Consider the following 21,321-nt stretch of genomic DNA (forward strand, 5'->3'; position numbering starts at 1 on the left):
CCCTCTCGAAACCTGGCGAGCAAGCTACACCGCGATGCAGAGCGCCCCTCTTGCAGACTCTGCCACTTGAGTTTGCTAAACATCTCCGTAACGCTATCACGGTTACCAAATAACCCTGTGACGAAACGCGCCGCTCATCTTTGAAGTTTCTCTATCTCCTCCGTCAACCCGATCTGGTACGGATCCCACACTGATGAGCAATACACAAGTATAGGTCGAACGAGTGTTTTGTAAGCCACCTCCTTTGTTGATGGACTACATTTTCTAAGGACTCTCCCAATGAACCTCAACCTGGCAGCCGCCTTACCAACAATTAATTTTATATGATCATTCCACTTCAAATCGTTCCGCACGCATACTCCCAGATATTTTACAGAAGTAACTGCTACCAGTGTTTGTTCCGCTATCATATAATCATACAATAAAGGATCCTTCTTTCTATGTATTCGCAATACATTACATTTGTCTATGTTAAGGGTCAGTTGCCACTCCCTGCACCAAGTGCCTATCCGCTGCAGATCTTCCTGCATTTCGCTACAGTTTTCTAATGTTGCAACTTCTCTGTATACTACAGCATCATCCGCGAAAAGCCGCATGGAACATCCGACACTATCTACTAGGTCATTTATATATACTGTGAAAAGCAATGGTCCCATAACACTCCCCTGTGGCACGCCAGAGGTTACTTTAACGTCTGTAGACGTCTCCCCAATGATAACAACATGCTGTGTTCTGTTTGCTAAAAACTCTTCAATCCAGCTACACAGCTGGTCTGATATTCCGTAGGCTCTTACTTTGTTTATCAGGCGACAGTGCGGAACTGTATCGAACGCCTTCCGGCAGTCAAGGAAAATAGCATCTACCTGGGAGCCTGTATCTAATATTTTCTGGGTCTCATGAACAAATAAAGCGAGTTGGGTCTCACACGATCGCTATTTCCGGAATCCATGTTGATTCCTACAGAGTAGATTCTGGGTTTCCAAAAACGACATGATACGCGAGCAAAAAACATGTTCTAAAATTCTACAACAGATCGACGTCAGAGATATAGGTCTATAGTTTTGCGCATCTGCTCGATGACCCTTCTTGAAGACTGGGACCATCTGTGCTCTTTTCCAATCATTTGGAACATTCAGTTCCTCTAGAGACTTGCGGTACACGGCTGTTAGAAGGGCGGCAAGTTCTTTCGCGTACCCTGTGTAGAATCGAATTGGTATCCCGTCAGGTCCAGTGGACTTTACTCTGTTGAGTGATTCCAGTTGCTTTTCTATTCCTTGGACACTTATTTCGATGTCAGCCATTTTTTCGTTTGTGCGAGGATTTAGAGAAGGAATTGCAGTGCGGTCTTCCTCTGTGAAACAGCTTTGGAAAAAGGTGTTTAGTATTTCAGCTTTACGCGTGTCATCCTCTGTTTCAATGCCATCATCATCCCGGAGTGTCTGGATATGCTGTTTCGAGCCACTTACCGATTTAACGTGAGACCAGAACTTCCTAGGATTTTCTGTCAAGTCGGTACATAGAATTTTACTTTCGAATTCACTGAACGCTTCACGCATAGCCCTCCTTACGCTAATTTTGACATCGTTTAGCTTCTGTTTGTCTGAGAGGTTTTGGCTGTGTTTACACTTGGAGTGAAGCTCTCTTTGCTTTCGCAGTAGTTTCCTAACTTTGTTGTTGAACCACGGTGAGTTTTTCCCGTCCCTCACAGTTTTACTCGGCACGTACCTGTCTAAAACGCATTTTACGATTGCCTTGAACTTTTTCCATAAACACTCAATATTGTCAGTGTCGGGACAGAAATTTTCATTTTGATCTGTTAGGTAGTCTGAAATCTGCCTTCTATTACTCTTGCTAAACAGATAAACCTTCCTCCCTTTTTTTATATTCCTATTAATTTCCATATTTTGGTTTGGTTGGTTTGTTTTAGGGAAGGAGACCAGACAGTGAGGTCATCGGTCTCATCGGATTAGGGAAGGATGGGGAAGGAAGTCGGCCGTGCCCTTTGAAAGGAACCATCCCGGCATTTGCCTGGAGCGATTTAGGGAAATCACGGAAAACCTAAATCAGGATGGCCGGACGCGGGATTGAACCGTCGTCCTCCCGAATGCGAGTCCAGTGTCTAACCACTGCGCCACCTCGCTCGGTAATTTCCATATTCAGGGATGCTGCAACGGCCTTGTGATCACTGATTCCCTGTTCTGCACTTACAGAGTCGAAAAGTTCGGGTCTGTTTGTTATCAGTAGGTCCAAGATGTTATCTCCACGAGTTGGTTGTCTGTTTAATTGCTCGAGGTAATTTTCGGATAGTGCACTCAGTATAATGTCACTCGATGCTCTGTCCCTACCACCCGTCCTAAACATTTGAGTGTCCCAGTCTATATCGGGTAAATTGAAATCTCCACCTAAGACTATAACATGCTGAGAAAATTTATGTGAAATGTATTCCAAATTTCCTCTCAGTTGTTCTGCCACTAATGCTGCTGAGTCGGGAGGTCGGTAAAAGGAGCCAACTATTAACCTAGCTCGGTTGTTGAGTGTAACCTCCACCCATAATAATTCACAGGAACTATCCACTTCTACTTCACTACAGGATAAACTACTACTAACAGCGACAAACACGCCACCACCGGTTGCATGCAATCTATCCTTTCTAAACACCGTCTGTGCCTTTGTAAAAATTTCGGCAGAATTTATCTCTGGCTTCAGCCAGCTTTCTGTACCGATAACGATTTCAGCTTCGGTGCTTTCTATTAGCGCTTGAAGTTCCGGTACTTTACCAATGCAGCTTCGACAGTTTACAATAACAATACCGATTGCTGCTTGGCCCCCGCATGTCCTGACTTTGCCCCGCACCCTTTGAGGCTGCTGCCATTTCTGTACTTGCCCGAGGCCATCTAACCTAAAAAACCGCCCAGTCCACGCCACACAACCCCTGCTACCCGTGCAGCCGCTTGCTGCGTGTAGTGGACTCCTGACCTATCCAGCGGAACCCGAAACCCCACCACCCTTTGGCGCAAGTCGAGGAATCTGCAGCCCACACGGTCGCAGAACCGTCTCAGCCTCTGATTCAGACCCTCGACTCGGCTCTGTACCAAAGGTCCGCAGTCAGTCCTGTCGACGATGCTGCAGATGGTGAGCTCTGCTTTCATCCCGCTAGCGAGACTGGCAGTCTTCACCAAATCAGATAGCCGCAGGAAGCCAGAGAGGATTTCCTCCGATCCATAGCGACACACATCATTGGTGCCGACATGAGCGACCACCTGCAGATGGGTGCACCCTGTACCCTTCATGGCATCCGGAAGGACCCTTTCCACATCTGGAATGACTCCCCCCGGTATGCACACGGAGTGCACATTGGCTTTCTTCCCCTCTCTTGCTGCCATATCCCTAAGGGGCCTCATTACGCGCCTGACGTTGGAGCTCCCAACTACCAGTAAGCCCACCCTCTGCGACCAGACTGACGCACAATTTTACAGTCAGGGAGCGTGGGGTAACTACGAGAGTGCTCCTGCTATCATATGAAATCGTAACTCAGACGATAACCCCAGGTGTAGGTCCAGTGTGTCTAGCACGCAGACAAGTTGGTTGCAGGCCCTCAGTTGGCCTCTTTCCATCCAACGAACGACCATCACTGGCACCGAGGAACCTGCCTTCATCAGAAAACACAACGGACCTCCACGAGCTCTAGCTTGACACCACTGAAGTCGCAAATGGCGTTGCTTTGGGGCCAGTGGAATGCATGCCACAGGGCGTCTGTCTCGGAGCTGTCCTTAAAGTAAGCGATCTGTAACAGTTCGTTGTGTCACTGAGGTGCCAACCGCTGCTCAAATTGCTGTTTCAGTATGATGCGCCAGAGGCTGTAAGTAGGCGGTTTAGGTTTTTATGTTGGTAACGCCACGTAGCGCTCTGTATGAATATCACTGACTGTGCTGTGTGCAGTCTGTGGCTGGCTGGCATTGTTGGAATATTCGCTATTGTAGTGTTGGGCAGCTGAATGTGAACAGCGCGTAGCGTTGTGCAGTTGGAGGTGAGCCGCCAGCAGTGGTGGATGTGGGGAGAGAGAAGGCAGAGTTTTGAGAGCGGACGATCTGGACGTGTGTCCGTCAGAAAAAGGAAATTTGTAAGACTGGATGTCTTGAACTGATATATATCTTATGACTTTTGAACACTATTAAGGTAAATACATCGTTTGTTGTCCATCAAAATCTTTCATTTGCTAACTATGCCTATTAGTAGTTAGTGCCTTCAGTAGTCAGAATCTTTTATTTAGCTGGCAGTATTGGCGCTCGCTGTATTGCAGTAGTTCGAGTAACGAAGATTTTTGTGAGGTAAGTGATTCATGAAAGGTATAGGTTATTGTTAGTCAGGGCCATTCTTTTGTAGTGATTTCTGAAAGTCAGATTGCGCTGCACTAAAAAAAATACTGTGTGTCAGTTTAGTGTTGATCAGAATAAGTAAAGAGAGAAATGTCTCAGTACGTTCAGTTTTGCTCAGCTGTTTGAAGATCAAATAACGTAGAGGTTATCCAGCACTGTCATTCATAAATTTTTCGAAGGGGATGTTTCAAGACATACTCCGCTCACGACGATCCTCCCTCTCGGTAGTGCCACGTGGCCGTCCGGAGCTCGGTCTTCTTGCGACCGAATATTCTGGTGGCCACCGCTGCCAGCTATCAAGTACAGCAGTTACATTTCTGCCAAGACTTCCTGTAATATTGCAGGTAGAATATCCAGCCTCTCGTAGCCGTTACACGACTTCGTTCAAATTCAGTGAAGTGTTGATAATGGCATCTTTGTCACTTTAAAGAGATACTTGACTAACATCAACTCACCACGTGCAATGTCAAAGGTAACTAACGCACACGACCGTGACAACGTGTATTTAAAGAAAACCTGTTTGCATCCTCATAATAGTGCTACTAGCGCCACACTTATGCGAGTGGCAGAAATTTTAATAGACATCACTTTCACATGTAAAAACACGCCTGTAATAAGAATTTAATAATTATTTCAATAAAATCGGTACATGACTTCAGGACGCCCTGTATAAATGTACCACCGAGACTTTACAAATGCGTGCCAGAGGCGAAACATAAAATTTTCGATGGGACAGGTGGCGGCACACATCCTCCATATATTACGGCAGCGAGAGAAGTATAGAGAGCAGGAGCAGGAGCAGGCGGGCCCCGCGTTGCTCAAGAGTGACCGCAAAGTGGGCTAAAGCGGCGTGGCGGCGCAGCCAGTGTCGCGCAAAAGGTCAGCCAAGCACCCCACAAATCAGGCGGGCCGGCCGATCCCATCTGCTGCAGCGTGCAGGCTCGCCAGACACACAGCAGGGAGGGGGGCCACGTACGGCGCTCTCCAGGAAGTTAGCGGCCGTCCGCGGGCGGCGCGGTTCGAGACTAGCGGAACTCGTCACAGATCTAAAGCGCTGACTGGTTGCCGACTGGATGGCACCGCACTTCGGCACGCGGTGCTCTTCTGCAGGGTCGGAAATTGCAATTGGCGTGTGTGAACAGAGGGCACTGCTTGTTACTTCGATTGATTATGTTTTCGTTAGACTCGATAGGTCAAGTACAGATAAACACGTAGGGGTGGCATTGTATTATTGTTAGAGTGTTACGAAAAGACGAAGAATATAATGAAACAACAAGTTTAGTAAATAATAGATTTCAGATATCAGCCGTCCTTCGGAATTTTTATTGGCAGATCTGGATTTCAGTTAGAAACCAGCCTTTCCCAATGCACTATCATTTTTGGTCAATGCATGTAATGCCTGTTGGTCAGGCTTTGTCGACAGTTCATTGAATTCTTGAGTATTCAATGAACTGTGGACAAAGCCCGACCAACAGGCATTACATGGATTGACCAAAAATGATAGTGCATTGAGAATGGCTAGTTTCTAGCTGAAATCTAGATCTGCCAATAAAAATTCCAAACGACGACTTATAGCTGAAATCTTTTATTTACAAATCAAAATAACGGTCGCTGCGTGCAACGGCCTCTGAATGGAGGGTAACCTGAACAAGTTTAGTGTTAACAGTCACTGTTTATTTACCTCCACGCCGCATTTCGAAGGTTTAAACCTTCGTCACGAGATGGACTTACATTTGTTAGTACGGCATAAATGTGTGTTGTGTTACGATTTTGGGGGAACTTGTGGCACTGTTTAGTGGAGAAACAAAACACTATTTCAGAAAAAATGGTTCAAATGTCACTAAGCACTATGGGACTTAACATCTGAGGTCATCAGTCCCATATACTTAGAAACTACTTAAACCTAAGGACATCACACATATCCATGCACGAGGCAGGATTCGAACCTGCGACCGTAGCGCGGTTCCGGACTGAAGCGCCTATAACCTCTCGGCCGCAGCGGCCGGCACTATTTCAGAACATCGTTTTGAACGGGGGGGGGGGGGGGGGCGGGTGCGTTTAACAACAGTCAAACTAAAAGAAGTAAAATAAATACCTCCAGTGATCATTGATTCTTTTCACTGTCGTTAAACATCAAATGTAAACAGTCATAATTTGTAAACAGAGATGGCGTCTGGAAACTATTACGTGCAAAGAAAAAGACAAACGTTAAGACAAAGTACAAAGAATATACATCATAACAACATTATTATTTCGCAATAAGATTTAAAGAGGTGCTCAATACAACATTCGTTAAAGTAAATATTTCAGGTGGTATACAAATCCGATTCTGTTGGGTTTATATAGCTTAAATTTCATACTCGTTTATATAATCATGTGATATTTTGCAAACTTCAAGTACAATGATTTTGTTGTCAACAGTGGTAAAATTATACATAAATAACGAATTTGGTTGGGATTCAGAGATACGAATGCGAGCCTCGAGGCGGAGGGAGAGGAAGAGAAACTGAAAGAGAAAGAGAGAGAGAGGTGGAAGGGGGTTAAACCTTCGAAACGGGACGTGAAAATAAGCAAACTGTGACTGGTAACAGTAAACTAGCTGCTTCATTCCGTATCAATAACAGTCACGGTAAAGTCTAACCTAGAATGTTCGCATTTGAAGAGTAGGAGTGTATCTGCACATCCAGTCCACATTTGGTCTCCCGTGGCCGTTATCGGAAACATGCGCTGACATTACAAGAAATTAGTTCAGTGGTGACCAAAGAAAATGTATCACACTTTGAATGATTTCAAGACAACTGTGCTTCTACTATTGATTCCGCGTGTCCTCGTGAAATATCACGACAAAAACTCGCGATAAGCCGACCGAAGCGCCCCCACTCCTAGGTGAAATAATATTGTGGTCGAGCAATAAGCGTCAGAAACATAACTCCCTGCAGTAGTAACACATGCTGTGTCGTGCTAGGAAGATGATTTTTAGCGGACATTTTTAAGGAGCAGCGGCTGAAGTGCATAGTACGACTCACATCAAGATCCTGAAAATGTTCCCAGACGCAAACGCGATTGAAAAGCTGTTGCTAATCAGATAATGACAGAAATTGCAAAGGCCATTTTCAACGTTGTCTACGTGCTATAGTAAAACGCATGCTAAAATAAGTTTTTTCTTGTGCTGAATCATAGATTAACTTTTGAGGCTGTTATAAATTATTATTATTGCAAAGATTGTTACCAAATCTTAATATAATTAACTGATGCAGTTCAGACCTTTCAAATTCGTTTCTTTGAGAGGTTTTGCAGTAATGTTTCTTCACTCAGCCTACCTATTAAACAGTGGTAGCTGAATGCTAACCAATGTTAGGTATAATCATTTAAGTATCCATTGACAACTTTTGAAATCAAGTTTTTTGGGTGCAACTTAGCATTTAAAAGATATGTAATTACTGTAAATATATTTGAAAGCAATGACTTATCAGAATAAAAATGTCATGTTGCATATATTTGAAATGTCTTATTTATGATATTTTATAGAAACTTTACTGCCCAAATTCACAAAACAACCAACTTGTCTCTAACAATTGCTTACAGCCGAGGTCTTCAAATAACGTTGTCAACACCATAAGCAGCAAATAACGATCGTTATTAAAATGATATCTTTAGTTTGAAGATAGGGATGGCTCTGAACTAAAGGTATCGAACACTGGTCTACGCATAACTCAGTGAACATTGGGTAACAAATACAATAGCTGTCCAGTCTGGGCTTCTTAAGGCAGTTCACAGATGAGGCTCGGCTACCAGTATCCTACTGGACACCCAGCGTTAAATATTCAGCGAATAATCTTTAACAGCTGTTGGGCCAAAACTGCAGCGACTGCAGACAACTGTCCTTTAACTGGCGATGTATGACAGCTGCTGACCTGTGACAACAGCTGATATGCGTCACTGTTGATATGCAACAGCTGTTTATCTTAATAACTGCTGCTCTGCGACAACTGCTGATCTGTGACAACTCCTGATCTGAAACAACTGCTGATCTCCGACATCTGCTGATCTGCAACAGTTGCTGATCTGTGGCAACTGCCGATCTGCAACTACTGGCCACTTTTATCCACAAACTGGGGAAGAATGTGGACTACAATGTCTGGTCATATTAATAGACCATCTGTCAAAACCTGAATAACCTGCAGCACGAGAAGCGCAGGCAGAGAATCTTTGAGGTTCTGGAAGGAACCAGCAGAGATGTGGAGCCATGACGAGTCCAGTGCCATGGCCTTTTGTGCAAATTTTCTCCGTTGAGCATCCACAGGGTGAACAGCACGACTGATGTGGTCCCACAGATTCTCCGTTGGCTTTAAATTCGCTGAGATCTGATGGCCATGGGAGTTCTAGTATATCGCATTTTCAGAGGCAGAGACTGGGGACCAGTCAGACAATTGCCTAACCTAGAGTGAAAAATGGCCTAAGAACCACAATTAGTCCAGCCCCTCCAACAATAAAAATCTGCCCCGCCACACGGTTAGATCCGGATCTCACATGCCTCCCCACCTCGCAAGTTAGCGCAGTAATTTTTTTTAAGTTACCTTCCCATATTACCATCTCAACACCCCTCAAGAAACGTGTATTAGCCTACAGACCACGTTCTTTCATAAAATAAGGAAACAGGTCACTTACTTATAAGGGGGCTTCAAATGAAATCAGGGCAGATGGAAAAAAGTAAATAAACTGCTTATTATTTCAGAAGTAACCGCCATAACTGAATACAGGGTGTTTATAAATGAATATCAGGTTTTTAATGCTTTATAATATTTATTATATTAAACTTAGAGTCATAAATGATATGTCAAATGAATGAGCAACTCAAGCAGTTTTACCAAGAACCTTATAAATGTTCAACGTGAGCACCATTTGTCACACGGCACACATCAAGTCTATAGCCAAGTTCTTCCCAAACGTTTATAGGTGATTGTAGCAACAGCTACTTCAATCCGGTTTCTTAATTCAGGGAGGTTTGCTGGTAGCGGAGGCACGTACACACGATCCTTGATGAAGCCCCAAAGGAAAAAAATCTAATGGCGTTAGGTCGGGTAAACGCGGAGGCCATGAAAAGCAAGCCCTGTCATTGGGTCCCATGCCACCTATCCAGCGCTTGGGTACAGTGAAGTTCAACCAATCGTGTTACTTCGCTATGCCAGTGTGGTGGCACACCATCTTGCTGGAAAATGAAGTTCTCTGGCTCATCTTCTTACAACTGAGGGAAGAGCCATTGCTCTTGTGTACCAAGGTAAGGAGTGCCAGTTACACTAGGTTCACCAAAAAAGACGGGCCCATAAACTTTCCGCCGGGATACGGTACAAAAAAAGTCACTTTAGGGGAATCTCATTGCATTTCTACCGCCTCATGAGAATTTTATGAGCCCCAGATGCGCACATTGTGAGTGTTAACATGTCCACTAAGGTGAAAGGTTGATTCATCACTGAAGATAACATGATCCAGAAAATCTTCATCATCATGAAACAACATTTCGTTTGCGAAGTTGGCACGTAATCCATGATCAGCCGGCTTTAGAGCTTTTAATAACTATAAATGATAAGGGCGTAGTCATACGCGTGTTCTTAAAACTTTCCAAACAGTCGACACCAGAACTTGTAATTCACAACTAGCGTTATGGACTGATTTCTTTGGGCTACGAGTGAACGAATCTCTCACTCACTCAACAGTCTCTTCACTAACTCTTGGTCGTCCTGTGCTCTTCCCTTTAGAAAGGCAGCCGGTATCTTCAAATTGATGAGACCATCTACGAATGTTATTATCACTTGCAGGATCACAACGGAACTTCAGCCGGAACGCATGTTGCACAGTAATTACAGATTCGGTCTTTGCAAACTGCAAAACACAAAACGCTTTCTGTTCACTAGTCGCCATCTTCGCTACTACCGCTGTCTAGCGGATTGCGGCGGAAACATTGCGCGTTGCGCATGCGCACTGGTGCCAAACACAACTGTTTGAGTTTCTCTTTCATTTGACATATCATTTATAACTGTAAGTTTAATGTAATAAATATTATAAAGCGTTAAAACCACGATATTCATTTATAAACACCCTGTACATTTATCCCACTGTAAAGACGGTGAATGCCTTCTATGAAAAATGTTTGCAATTGCCTGCGGAACTATGATCGTACTCATGCGGGAACCTCTCCATCCGAAGCAAATCGACGTACACGAATGTCTTTCTTCATGGCTCCAAAAATATGAAATCATGTGGCGAGAGGTCGGTAATGTACTTTGTGTGTAGTATCTGTAAGGGGTTGCCAGTGAAACTTCTGCAGTCTTGGCAACATGATGGCGGACGTTTAGTTGACAGATTGTTTAGACTACGTTGCAGAAGTTTTACTGGGAGGCCACCATACATTTCCGATCCCTCCCCATGCAATTTCTACATCCTTGGAGCCCAGAAGAAAGGATTTTATGGACCTCGATTTGCTTTTGGCGAAGAGGTCCACCCGTGGGTACAGTCATTGTCCAGTAGCCAACCGCAAACATTTTTCCGTGAAGGCGCTGAATGTCTTGTCTCTTTTTGGGATAAAGGTATTAACAGTTATGCCGATTGCTTTTGAAATGTTGTTGTTGTTGTTGTGGTCTTCAGTCCTGAGACTGGTTTGATGCAGCTCTCCATGCTACTCTATCCTGTGCAAGCTTCTTCATCTCCCAGTACCTACTGCAACCTACATCCTTCTGAATCTGCTTAGTGTATTCATCTCTTGGTCTCCATCTGCGATTTTTACCCTCCACGATGCCCTCCAATACTAAATTGGTGATCCCTTGATGCCTCAGAACATGTCCTACCAACCGATCCCTTCTTCTGGTCAAGTTGTGCCACAAACTCCTCTTCTCCCCAATCCTATTCAGTACCTCCTCATTAGTTATGTGATCTACCCATCTAATCTTCAGCATTCTTCTGTAGCACCACATTTCGAAAGCTTCTATTCTCTTCTTGTCCAAACTATTTACCGTCCATGTTTCACTTCCATACATGGCTACACTCCATACAAATACTTTCAGAAATGACTTCCTGACACTTAAATCTATACTCGATGTTAACAAATTTCTCTTCTTCGGAAACGCTTTCCTTGCCATTGCCAGTCTACATTTTATATCCTCTCTACTTCGACCATCATCGGTTATTTTGCTCCCCAAATAGCAAAACTCCTTTACTACTTTAAGTGTCTCATTTCCTAATCTAATACCCTAAACATCACCCGACTTAATTCGACTACATTCCATTATCCTCGTTTTGCTTTTGTTGATGTTCGTCTTATATCCTCCCTTCAAGACACCATCCATTCCGTTCAACTGCTCTTCCAAGTCCTTTGCTGTCTCTGACAGAATTACAATGTCATCGGCGAACCTCAAAGTTTTTATTTCTTCTCCATGGATTTTAATACCTACTCCGAATTTTTCTTTTGTTTCCTTTACTGCTTGCTTAATATACAGATTGAATAACATTGGGGAGAGGCTACAACCCTGTCTTACTCCCTTCCCAACCGCTGCTTCCCTTACATGTCCCTCGACTCTTATAACTGCCATCTGGTTTCTGTACAAATTGTAAATAGCCTTTCGCTCCCTGTATTTTACCCCTGCCACCTTTAGAATTTGAAAGAGAGTATTCCAGTCAACATTGTCAAAAGCTTTCTCTAAGTCTACAAATGCTAGAAACGTAGGTTTGCCTTTCCTTAATCTTTCTTCTAAGGTAAGTCGTAAGGTCAGTATTGCCTCACGTGTTCCAGTATTTCTACGGAATCCAAACTGATCTTCCCCGAGGCCGGCTTCTACTAGTTTTTCCATTCGTCTGTAAAGAATTCGTGTTAGTATTTTGCAGCTGTGGCTTATTAAACTGATTGTCCGGTAATTTTCACATCTGTCAACACCTGTTTTCTTTGGGATTGGAATTATTATATTCTTTTGAAATAATGAACAGTTTACTTACCTTTTCCCATCCGCCTCGCTTAAATTTAACTGCTCCTTATATCTCCCCCCTATGTAGTCATCAAGAAGGTACAGGGATTTCCTGTAAAAACTAATAATACAGAACTAGTATCCCACCTGTATGTACAAAAAAGATACATTTGATACTGAATACAAGGTGAGTCACTAATTATTGCCACCTACAATAACTCCGAAAGTATGAAATAGCTGAAAAGTTTAGGACAACGGGGGCCATAATATGACGTTGGTTTTTTGTTGCTAGGTGGGATCGCGTCATAGATATTGAAGTTCAGCTTTGATTTTATAAATGGGATGCTGTAGTTTAGTACTTATTTTCTGCTAGCAACTATAGAGACGAATCCAATGATGTGTAACAGTAAGGTCTTTGAAGGTCAACGAAGATCAAAAAGGTGGCATGAACGTCCATTTACAGAAGGTGTTCGAAGTGATGACCATTGGTATCAATGCAGTGCAGCAATCTTCTTATCATGGATTGAGTGGTATTCCTTATCTCTTTGGCACTTATCGAAGCATATGCTCTGACAATTCTCTCTCGCATATCTTCAGGTGTAGTTGGAACATCTTTATAAACAATGTCTTTTACGAATCCTCACAAGAAAAAATCCAGAGGCGTCAAGTCTGGCGAACGAGCGGGCCACGAAAGAATTAACAGTAACCTACTCGACAAAAAATAAAAGTATCCCAATATGTAAGTGCAGCGTTCATAGAATCTTTTATAGCTTTCGCGAACTGTCTAGCTCACCGTTAGGCCGGCAACGGTTAGTTGTGTTCGGCAGGTTGCCTACTGTCGACAACATCTGCAGCGCAGAGATCGTGGGGTAGGTCGGCTGCTACTCAGAACTTGCCGTACACTGGGCCTAGCAGTGTACAGATCCTGTGGAATCGAACCCGGAGTTCATAACGTGCGGATGAATATACAAAACCGCCACCACGTTGTTCTTCGCGTTCGCTGACAGACTTTATTGTTTATAAGTGTCCAGTGCCCGAAAGATTCTCACCTTTGGAGGTCCCGCTCTGTTTTAGTGGGGTAATTTTACTGGCCTAGGGTGAGGTGTGTCAAGTTAGCGACATAATGATTAGCTGTTGACACATACAATACGCGCTAAACACTACGAGCTGTTTCGCCTCAACTAACAGTTCGAAAGCAATTTCGGTACTTTTCTCTCTTTGATATTATGAGCAATTTGTTAAAAACAACGTTCATCTTTTTGAACGGCATAGTGATACGCGTTATTTGTGGCCTCAAATTAGCGAAACTGTTCGATATGGTCCCCGGTAAGTGCCACTATAATGAAAGAAATACAAACAAGGTTCTTCATAATAGGCATTATCTCCATCGTAAGTATTTATTTACGAAGATGTCGGTAATTTATTTCTTTTGTTTTGATATTCTTAGTTTAACAGGATATGAGCTGTTATCTACTTTTAAAATCGAAGGAAACATATTTTTTTCGTATACAGGTTGAACTCGAATTCCAATGACAAAATTTTTAAGATTCTTTTTAATGCCGCTGATGGGCTGATACTTATTGAACGCTAGGCTGCACAATTACGATCAGTTTGGCTTTAGGGAAGATGTAATGTCGTGTGGCGAGGACCTCCCAATGAGTAGAGCTGATCGCCTGGTGCAAGTCTTTTGAAGTGATGCCACTTCGGCAACTTGCGTCGATGAGTTTGAAATGATAATGATGAAGACGACACAAACACCCGGTCCCTGAGCGGAGAAAATCTCCTACCCAGCAGGGAATCGAACCCGGGCCTCCGTCGTGCATATCTTGTGAATGACTTCCTTTAGGATAACAACATCGCTTGAATAGAGTTACCAGCATGTTCTCCAGACATGAACCCTATCGAACATGCCTGGGATAGACTGGAAGGGGCTGTTTATGGACGACGTGACCCACCAACCACTCTGAGGTATGTGCGCCGAATCGCCGTTGAGGAGTGGGACAATCTGGATCATCAGTGCCTTGATAAACTTGTGGATAGCGTGCTACGATGAATCCAGGCATGCATCAATGCAAGAGGACGTGCGACTGGGTATTAGAGGTACCGGTGTGTACAGCGATCTGGACCACCAACTCTGAAGGTCTCGTTGTATGGTGGTACAACATGCAGTGTGTGGTTCTCATGAGCAATAAAAAGGGCGGAAATAATGTTTATGTTGATCTCTATTCCAATTTTCTATTCAGGTTCTGGAACTCTCGGAACCGAGGTGCTTCAAAACTTTTTTTTAATGTGAGTACAATATGCACAAGAACCAAGAGGGAATGATAAGAGTAGACGACCAGAAACGAAATGCTCTGATTAAAAAGGGAGTTCAATCTGTACATCTAAGAAGCAATGATGGAATTAAAAGAAATATTCTGGAGTGAAATTAAAATTCAAGGTTAAAGGGTATCAACGTTATGATTCCTGAGTGAAGGGGAAGAAGAATTACATCATCTGCTGAATGGAATGGACAGTCTAATGAGAACAGAACATGGACTGAGAGTAAATCGAAGAAAGACGAAGGTATTGAAAAGTGGCAGAAATATGAACAGCGAAAAACTTAACATCAGGACTGATGGTCACGAAGTATATGAAGTTAACGAATTCTGCTACCTAGGCAGCCAAATAACCAATTACGGACGGAGCAAGGAGGACATCGAAAGCAGGCTAGCACTGGCAAAAAAAGGCATTCCTGACCAAGAGAAGTCTACTAGTATCAAACATAGGCCATAATTTGGGGAAGAAATTTCCCAGAAAATACGTTTGGAGCAAAGCATTATATGGTAGTTAAACATGGACTGTGGGAAAACGGGAACAGAAGACAATCGAAGCATTTGAGATGTGGTGCTACAGACGAATAATGAAAATTAGGTGGACAGATAAGGAAAGAAATGAGGAAGTTCTGAGCAGAGCCGGAGAGGGAAGAAATATGTGGAAAACACTGACAAGGAGAAGGGACAGGATGATAGGACATCTGTTAAGACATCAAGGACTGACTTTCATGGTACTAGAGGGAGCTGTAGAGGGAACTGCAGAGATTGGAATACATCCAGCAGATAATTGATGACGTAGGTTGTAAATGTTACACTGAGATGAAGAGGTTGGTACAGGAGAGAAGTTCGTGGCGGGTCACATCAAACCAGTTAGAGGACTGATGATTAAAAAAAAACAAGTCTGTACAAAAGATGTAATATACATTAACGTTTCAGTTTCTTTACCGTTTATACAAGATGTTTCGAAATCATTAATCCGATTTCATGTGACTATCTTCTACGTGAGCTATAGTAGAAACTTGGGGTGAATATGAACTTACATGTGAAAACTATAATTTTGTCTTTAAGTCTGCCTTTCTACACTCATGCTCATAAATTAAGGATAACTGCCACACAACGTGGCACTACACAAAACTGGCGCTAACATCGTAGGCACATAGGGAACATACACGACACAGATCTGTAAGACCACGGTGTTGGTCCCGAAACACATGTGCTACAAAACGCCACTGCTTCCTGCGCATGTACACCGACATCAGTATGGGATATGATCACCATGCACACGTACACAGGCTGTACAATGCGTTGACAAACTCTGGATTAGGTGGTCGAGCAGCTGTTGGGGTATAACCTCCCATTCTTGCACCAGTGCCTGTCAGAACTCCTGAAGTGTTGTAGGGGTTTGAAGACGTGCAGCGATACGTCGACCGAGAGCATCCCAGACGTGCTCGATGAGGTTTAGGTCTGGAGAACAGGCAGGCCACTCCATTCGCCTGATATCTTCTGCTTCAAGGTACTCCTCCACGATGGCAGAAGGAATGTGGGATCCACTGCACCCCTGAAAAGGCGTACATACTGGCGCAAAATGACGTCCCGATACACCTGACCTGTTACAGTTCCTCTCTGAAAGACATGCAGGGGTGTACGTGCACCAATCGTAATCCCACCCCACACCATCAAACCACGACCTCCATACAGGTCCCTTTAAAGGACATTAAGAAGTTGTTATCTGGTTCCTGGTTCACACCAGATGAAAACCAGGCGAGAATCACTGTTCAGACTATACCTGGACTCGTCCGTGAACATAACCTGGGACCACTGTTCCAATGTTAACGGCTCTTCTGTGACCAGGGATCAGTGGAATGCACCTTGCAGGCCTCTGGGCGAATAAACCATGTCTTTTCAGTCGTCTGTCGACTGTGTGTGTAGAGACAACTGTTCCAGTGGCTGCGGTAAGGTCCCAAGCAAGGCTACCTGCAGTACTCCGTGGCCGTCTGAGGGCACTGATGATGAGATTTCGGTCTTCTTGTGGTGTTGCACACTGTGGACGTCCCGTACTGTAGCGCCTGGACACGTTTCCTGTCTGCTGGAATCGTTGCCATAATCGTGAGATCACACTTTGTGGCACACGGAGGGCCCGTGCTACGACCTACTGTGTTTGACCAGCCTCTAGTCGCCCTGGTGTTCTACCCCTCACAACGTCATCAATATGTGTTCTTTGAGCCATTTTCAACACGCAGTCACCATTAGCACGTCTGAAAACGTCTGCACACTTACTCGCTGCACCGTACTCTGACATGCACCAACACACCTCTGCGTATGTGGACTGCTCTCAGCGCCACCGTACGACGACTGCAAGTCAAATACACCGCATGATCATACCCTGAGGTGATTTAAACTCAAAAACCGCCCACCAGAGCGTTGTTTCACCATGTGTCATCATTATCCTTAATTTATGAGCATGAGTGTAGTTCACTTTGCTTCCGGTAAGGGCAGCTCTTAACTTCGCCCATTACTCAATGCGCGTCGAGTCGGGACGGCGATCACAGTATCAAAAATCGCTTAACTGGTCACCTGATCTCACAGTTTGCGACGTTTTGTGCAGGTTTCCGGAAGCCTTCGTCTATATGCCTCACCTTCCAACAACCATGGGTAAACTGCGTTTCCGGATAGAAACAGCTCCATACAAGCTTCCAAAAGCGTGGGACGAATTTGTCTCTTGTCTGGGTGTTATTCGTGAATCCGGTCTAGGGCACATCTAATATTTGTAAAAGGTGAATGAATACTTTAACCCAAAATGTTGTTATAAGAAGTATCCCAAAGTTCTGTGTGCAGGCATGTAAAAAATACGTGCTTGAAAGTCAGATGATTCGTCTGAAAATAAAAAAGCTGTAGTCATGCGTGAGTTATAATTTACCCCACTTTTCTATCTTCTTCCACGAAGAGGAAATAAATGAGTGAAATCGGATGCATTGTTCAAAAGAATAAACAATTATCCATTATGGATTCTCATAATGCTGTAAATTCAGTCACATTAAGCTCATACAAATAATCTTGGACTGGGATCTGAAGCCTCACAAATCGCACTGTGGTTTCAGGCCGTGCTACCGCTGTCCTTGGTGGTGTTTATGCAGACGAGCGTACGTAGAATGTATCGGAACATCTTGCAAGTGGGAACACGCGTTTCCTTGAACACGAGCAGTGCGACACACGCTGATGTGTGCGTCTGTTTTCGTACACGGCAGGGGCAGATCGCACCACGCGATATGGCCTGAATAATTCGCCTTCTGTTTACGGTTTCTTTTTTATGAACGCGCACAGCGGTCTGCCCGGTTCCAACAACTCCTGGCAATGAAAAACCAAATATAACATATTCTCGATCACTCTTATTGCCTCCACAAAGACCAGGAGGAAACGACTCTTTACTGCTTTGCACATGAGCTCGGTAAAACCTTGAGAATCCATTGAATGTTGGCGTAAAAAAAGGAAAATCTTGCCCACGGCTGTCTGTCGGATACGGAGTCTGTCTTATTTATTACGGAGTACAAATTTCGCAGGGAGAGGCATTTCAAGTAAGAAACTAGAGCTCATCCACGTATTTCCTGTCTTCTTTCATTGTACGATTATGTCGAATGTTTCGCAGTACTGATAATACAGTTCGACTTTCGTGATAAATACGCGGCTGTGCGACGCATACCCACTGAAAGAAATCCAAATTTTGATGTTATTACGATGCTGGCCATGAAAACAGCAACACCGTGAAGGTAGCATGCAACATCACCTTAACATTTCAGCGCTAAGTAGACAGCACTACCACCACCAGCGGTCTGTATATAAGAGAGGATTACGCAACGGCCTTGTCATTCAGGAATCGCATTTGAATGTTGTTTGTTTGTAAAAAAACACTGAGGTGACAAAAGTCATGGGTTAGCGATGTGCACACATACAGATGGCGGTAGTATCGTGTGCACAAGGTACAAAAGGGCAGTGCGTTTATATTCAGGTGATTCACATGAAAAGCTTTGTGACGTCATTGTGGCAGCACGGCGATAATTAACAGATTTTGAAGCGTCACCTCTCACCACGGACATCGCAGTGGCCGACGGCTTTCACATAACGACCGAGAGCATCGACGATTGAGTACAGTTGTCAGTGCTAACAGACAAGCAACACTGCGTGAGATCAACGCAGAAATTAATATGGGACCTATGACGAACGTAGCCATTCCGATTTCAGTTGGTAAGAGCTGACGGTGGCAACGGCCTTGCTGCAGTGGATTCACCGGTTCCCGTGAGATCACCGAAGTAAAGCGCTGTCGGGCGTGGTCGGCCCTTGGATGGGTGACCATCAAGACTGCCATGCGCTGTTGCCATTTTTCGGGGTGCACTCAGCCTCGTGATGCCAATTGAGGAGCTACTCGACCGAATGGTAGCGGCTTCGGTCAAGAATACCATCATATCGACCGGGAGAGCAGTGTGCTGACCCCACGTCCCTCCTATCCGCATCCTCCTCTGAGGATGACACGGCGGTCGGATGGTCCCGGTAGGCCACTCGTGACCTGAAGACGGAGTGTTAAGAGTGCTAAGAGCTGACGGTAGGGTTCGAGTATAGCGCAGACCCCACGAAGCCATGGACGCAGGTTGTCACTAAGGCACTTTGCAAATTGGTGGTGGCTCCATAACGGTGTGGGCTGTGTTTACATAGGTCCTCTGGTCCAACTGAACCGATCATTGCCTGGGAATGGTTATGTTCGACGACTCGGAGACCATTTCCAGCCACTGATGGACTTTATGTTCCCAAACAACAATTGAATTTTTATGCATAACAATGCGCCATGTCATTGGGTCACGATTGTTCACGACTGGTTTGAAAGACATTCTGGACAATTTGAGCTCCCGACATGAATCCCATCGAACATTTGTGGGACATAGTCGAGAGGCCAGTTTTCGCAGTTGTGGACGGCAGCATGGTTCCGTGTTTCTGCAGGGGACTTCTGACAACTTGTTGAGTCCATGCCACATCGATTTGCTGCGCTACCCAGGGAAACAGGAGGCCGACACGATATTACGAGATATCCCACGACTTATGTTACCTCAGCGTGTAGTATTACGTGTCGTGTAGTGTCCATTTCGATGTGCTTAACATTATTTATTGAAATTTTGTTACGAAATAATATCTCTGTAATTAACATCGATAGAACTGATGACAGACATATCATGTCGCTGGTCCCAATCCACATCCGAACGCTTGTCCTAAATTTATTGCTTAGTTATGAGTCGTCTGGATTATCTGGAGAGAAAAAGTTTTTGATGGCGTTGAGCCACAGTCATGCAAATAGAGTAAACCTCCTGATAGCAGATATGAGATAATAATGGTCTAGCAAATATTAGCGTCATTGAGAATGACATAAAACTAGAAATCTGAACAGTACAGAAGATAAACATAGTAATGCACAATCAAATGCTGGTTTACTTTTTTAAAAAATATTTAAGAGGGTCGCGAGTATTCTCGCTGCTACTCTTCAGATTGCTAACTCAGTTACGTCGAAGAATATCAAATACTATGTCGTTGATTCAGTATTTGAGCTCTCAAAAATATTTAACTTGCAACGTCAAATTACGATAATAAAAGAAACATAAAAGATTAATCCTGATCTTATTTTATGGTTACGATACAGACGTACTATCCTATTAATTCTGTTCTATGACTGATAGTTTCTTATGCCTACATTTCAAGCGACCACTATTACTGCGAGAGAAGCATTGCATATTTTATATGTGTATATGCTGTTCTCGTCGCAGGCAGACACTGATTGCGGACTGGCTTCTGCAGTAAATGGAATGAAGTAGTAAGAGGAATTCAAACCTGAAGTAAATCATTCAAATATTCATTCACTTTTGTTTATCATCCAGTTCCGTTTAATTTCTTAGCAATTTTTTAAACACGTAACAAAATTGTCGACCAGTATGAATAAGACAGCAGTCTGTTTGAACCCTGTTGAGACTATTGATATACTATCAAACTGATGGAGCACAGCAATCAGTCGTACTTTTCTTTCAGGCTTTATTAAAGCAAATCTAGAATTCAGCTAGTGCCTAGACGTTATCCATGCACTACTTCAGTGTTCACATGTCCTAGTACGTCAGTCCCCTATTGTCCGGGCTTCTGTCACAGTTCATTCATGATGGCACGCTTGCATGAACCGTGACAGAAGCCTGAACAACAGGTGACTGACATACTAGGATATGTATTGAAACTCTGAAATAGTCCACTGATAATGGCTAGGAACTAGCCGAAATGTAGATTTGCTTTAATAAAGCCTGATAGGAAAAGATGACTTATAGCTGTCCTCCATTAGTTTGAAAGTCATATCACAGTGATTGAGTACATTCTACATTCCTAATGGAAGGTAACTTGACTACTGATACAGTTCTGCGAAACTGCCGCCCACGTTGTTTGGGATCATATGACTACCGTGCGAATACGGAATCAATGTGTTCACGAGGGCCTTATTCAACGCTTTACAAGGTCTCAATGTCACCGTACGATTCATGCCCGAGATGACATACTGTTCGCTCTACGGCAAACAGCATCGTAGAGACACGTCATCTCCTTTGAGTTACAAAATGAGCTTGTTTGCAGCCAGATTAGCTTTGGTACGAAGGGTACGACGCTGAT

Source organism: Schistocerca nitens, chromosome 2 (genome assembly GCF_023898315.1).
Source record: "Schistocerca nitens isolate TAMUIC-IGC-003100 chromosome 2, iqSchNite1.1, whole genome shotgun sequence".
NCBI classification, from domain to species: domain Eukaryota; kingdom Metazoa; phylum Arthropoda; class Insecta; order Orthoptera; family Acrididae; genus Schistocerca; species Schistocerca nitens.